At 51.6% G+C, this 4548-nt stretch overlaps 1 long non-coding RNA gene across 1 annotated transcript; it reads left to right on the top strand.

Moving 5' to 3' along the window:
- Positions 1-296: 296 nt before the first annotated feature.
- LOC135980327 (uncharacterized) lies at positions 297-3852 on the top strand. Its single transcript, XR_010597429.1, has 3 exons — positions 297-1096; positions 2516-3391; positions 3525-3852. It is a non-coding gene; the product is annotated as an uncharacterized LOC135980327 (long non-coding RNA).
- Positions 3853-4548: the final 696 nt, after the last annotated feature.

Here is a 4548-nt window from a genome sequence, read left to right as displayed (position 1 = left end):
TGCTGTGGAAGATCAGGGGTGGCTCCAGGCACCAGCGCAGCAAGTGCGTACCTGGGACGGCAAGCCACGGGGGGCGGCGTGCCGGTCACCATGAGGGCAGCAGTCAGGCAGCCTTCGGCTGCATGCCTGCAGGAGGACCGCCGGTCCCGCAGCTTCGGCGGCAATTCGGCGGCAGGTACACTGAAGGCGCGAGACCAGCAGATCACCAACAGAAACGCCGCTGAATCCGTGTGACCAGCGGACCGTCCGCAGGCATGCCACCAAAGGCCACCTGACTGCCGTGCTTGGGGTGGCAAAAAACATAGAGCCGCCCCTGTGGAAGATACAGAGGCCCATGGTGCAGGTGCTAGGGCATGCTAATACGATATGTGTTTTGACCTGAGCTTCCTCTCTCTGTCTCAGCTCTCAGTGGCCTGCAGCAAGATCCGGATTTCTCTGTCCATGTCAGTATCTCACGGGCCATTCAGCAAGTTCGGGATGGTGGCAGAAACCAGTCACGTCAGACCCTAGGAGCTAGATTCAGGAACCTGCTCTGCTGCTTGACTGGCCAGGAGGAGAGGGAAAATGCTCCTGACAGAGATCTCTTGGGTGGCCCGGACCCTTCCCAAAACCACCGATGGGACTCAGGAGGGCCCTGAGTTCCCACAGAGAAGTTGGTGACTGGAGGAGGTCAGCTGAGCCACCACTCCAGCCCCGAAGCCAGTGCCTGCATGATCCTGTGCTAATTACCTGCATTGTTCCCCATGAGATGTAGGCAACTGGCAATGAGTTTAAGTGACCCCAGTACTCAGCAGAATGACAGCTACTGGCTCCAGCTAAACAAAAAGGTGACAAGACTGTTAGTGTAAAACCAAGGGCATTTGCTCTCACGTCTCTGTCTTCCTTCCATAATGGGACGAGTTGCAAGATAGCTGGTTCATTACATCCCTTTCTTCTGATTAGCCTCCGATCTCTGATACATTCTTTGTGACCTTGTAGGAAGAGATGGAATCTGTGCATTAGCCCTCTCATGCTATGGAGCCACAAGAAGGTTTGACAGCAGAAGTAGATGCAGTGTGGACGAATCTACGAGGGACTAACAGGTTCATGCCATATGGTATGTTCGCTAGCTGATCTGCAAACTTGTGCTTTGGTCCCCTCATCCTTCTCCAGGTATTTATCCAGCTCCTCTCCATCCTCTCTCGTTCTATGCAATCCAGCCCAAATAGGGATAATTCTCCTTCACAAGCCTCTTATCTTATATAAACTGACCTTTCTCTAGACACGTATCCTACATGATAGCTAAGTTCAAAGCTGTCTGTGAAGAGTTGCAGAGGGATCTCCCCAAACTGGATGACTGGGCAACAAAATGGCAGATGAAATTCAATGTTGATAAGTAGAAAGTAATGCAGCTTCCATGTACAACTGAGGGAATTCTGCACCAAAAAATTAAAAATTCTGTAAAATTCTGCATATTGTATTTGTCAAAATAACACAATATAATCACACCATTTTCCATTATTTGCTGACACATTTTTTAATAAATTACCAAAATTAGGGATGTCGATTAATCGCAGTTAAGTCACGCGATTACCTGAAACAAATTAATTGCGATTAAAATAATTAATCATGATTAATCACAGTTTTAATCGCACTGTTAAGCAACAGAATACCAATTGAAATTTAGTAAATATTTGGAATAAATGAAATTAATAGGCAGCAAGTTTAAAAAAAACATAAGGCACTACATCTTCACACAACGCACAGTCAACCTGTGGAACTTGTTGCCCGGGGATGTTGTGAAGGTCAAAGGTATAACTGGGTTCAAAAACCACTAGATACATTCATGGAAGATAGCCACTGATGAATCTATTAGCTAAGATGGTCAGGCACACAACCCTATGCTCTGGGTGTCTGTAACAAGGTGCTGCAGGACCCTGTTGGCTCCTAACCCTGTTGGGCTGATAAAGTCACTTCAGTAACCTCTGGTGCAGTTTATTTACACGTGCTCTCACCACCTTTTCACCATACAAGTAGCCCTTTACCTACAGGCAGGAGGGAGAGGAGAGCTACCTCCCTGCTTCCACTTCCTGCCTTTTCCCTTTCTTCCTGCTCCTCTCCTGGCTTCCTTCCCCTGAGGCTTTTATACAGCCCCAGCCTAATTAGGCAGCAGCTGTCTCTACTTCCCCAATTAGGGCCAGGTGGTCTAATCAGCTCCAATTCATCTCCCTTAATTGGAACCGGAGTGACCGAGGGCTGGCTCAGCAGCTCCTGCTCAGCTCCCTGTCACAGTGTCCCTCAACCTGGGACTGGATGATGGGGGTGGATCACTTGATAAATTGCCCTGTTCTGTTCATTCCTTTGGAAGCATCTGGCACTGGCCACTGTCAGAAGATGGAATGCTGGGCTAGATGGACCACTGGTCTGATCCAATATGGCTGTTCGTATGATCCAGGCCTCTAGTTCCCCTTGGACAGTTAAATAAAACCCTTCATCTCTCCATCCATTGACATTATATAATCTCACTTTTCTTTAGACACTTGGGCCAGCACTTTCAAACATGGATGTCAAAAGTTAGGTACCTAAATCCATACTTCTTCTTCAACGCTTAGCCGAACGGTCGGCCGTAGCAATTGTTCACCACTGATCCGTTCCTGTGCTTGACGGGCCGAGAGCCCAACGTCGGAATAGACTTGAGGCACCCATGTAAGAGGGGGCCTGCCTTTGGGCTGCCTGCATCCCTTGATTGGTGGAATTGTCTCTCGGATGTTACGAGCCACTCAAAGAACGGCGTTCGCCGGAACCTCTTGTGGCATACTCACGACATGTCTGAAAAGCATAAGACGCCATCTGCGGACAATGGCCCCAGTAGTCTGTAGACCGGAGCGACCATAAACATCTGCTTTACAAATGAAGTCGTTCCACTCTATGCCCAATATACAACGTTGGCATTTTATGTGGAAAGCCTCCAGCTTTGCCCACTCTGAGTGGCGCAGTCCCAATGTTTCGCAGCCGTACAGCAGTACAGAGAGGATACAGCTCGATTAGATCCTGAACTTGGTTGTCGTGCCGAGATGATGCTGATTCCGTCTTCATTGTAAACGACCCATGACAGAGGCTGCAATGCTACACTCAGGCACCTAAATAAATGGCCTGACCTTTCTCAAATGCTGAATTCCAAGAACTTCCCACTCGAATCTGCCGAAGCCGTGGCTGTTCAGCTCCTCTGAAAATCAATCCACTCGTTTAGATGCCTGAATATGAATGTTAGTGCCAGACTTTGGACAGTGACATAGGAAGACATTGGCCTGAGCCTATGCATGGACTCTCATCCTACAATCCAGCCCCTCAACAGATACATCCCAGCTTCTGACTGTGAGCCATTCAGCTACAATGGGGAGGCCTAGATGCTGTAAGTGAATTAACAGGTAATGATAAATAGACAGATAGATAGATTAGTATAAGCTATTCTTTCTACCGTCTGCCGTAGGCATTTGCTCTGTAGAGCTTGCTGTCCCTGTTACTCATGGGTATTTATGTTCCAGAGGCCCACATGAGAGAGGGAAGGATTTCAGGCCCAAGGCCCAAGTGGGGCAGGAAGAAGCACACGCTCACCTCAGTTGCCTTCTTTGCTGAGGTAAGTTTTGTTGACTTGTTGAACTGAGATTGCAAAGCGTTGCTCAGTCCCATATTCTCACAACTAGCAGTGCCCCATATATATGTCTGGGGCACCTTGCAACCTCATTTCTCTCATGTCTCTGTCTTCCTTCCATAACAGGATGAGTTGCAAGACAGCTTGTTCATTACATCAGCCACGGCATTATTGACCTTTTCCCTTTCTACTGATTAGCCTCCGATCTCTGATACATTCTTTGTGACCTTGTAGGAAGAGATGGTATCTGTGCATTAGCCCTCTCATGCTATGGAGCCACGAGAAGGTTTGACAGCAGAAGTAGATGCAGTGTGGACTAATCTACGAGGGACTAACAGGTTCATGCCATATAGCAGGCCTGCACAACATACAGCCCGCGGTGGCGTGCCTGCCCGCCGACAGGAGCCAGCAATGCGGGCGGCTGAGTCCAGCCCAATCAGAGCTGCGGTGGCGGGGCTTTCAGGCGCCCCCCCGACCCAATGCCAGCGCCGGCGCAAGGATATTTTTGCGCCCTCGCGCGCCACCTCCCCCCCTACCCCAAGCAGGACACAGGCACGGAGCCCTCGCGCGCTGCCAGCCCCCTCCCCCCCGCCCCAAGCGGGACACGGGGATGGAGCCCTCGCGTGCCGCCGCGCCTCCACCCGCCCCCGCCCCAAGCGGAACACGGGGATGGAGCCCTCGCGCGCCGCCGCGCCTCCACCTCCCCCCCGCCCCAAGGGGGACACGGGGATGGAGCCCTCGCGCGCCGCCGCGCCTCCACCTGCCCCCACCCCAAGTGGAACACGGGGATGGAGCCCTCGCGCGCCGCCACGCCTCCACCCGGCCCCAAGCGGGACACAGGGATGGAGCCCTCGCGCGCCGCCGCGCCTCCACCCCCCCCCCGCCCGAAGGGGGACACGGGGATGGAGCCCTTGCGC

The sequence above is a fragment of the Chrysemys picta genome, unplaced genomic scaffold, assembly GCF_011386835.1.
Source record: "Chrysemys picta bellii isolate R12L10 unplaced genomic scaffold, ASM1138683v2 scaf2675, whole genome shotgun sequence".
NCBI classification, from domain to species: domain Eukaryota; kingdom Metazoa; phylum Chordata; order Testudines; family Emydidae; genus Chrysemys; species Chrysemys picta.
This window is presented reverse-complemented; position numbering and strand designations above follow the sequence as displayed.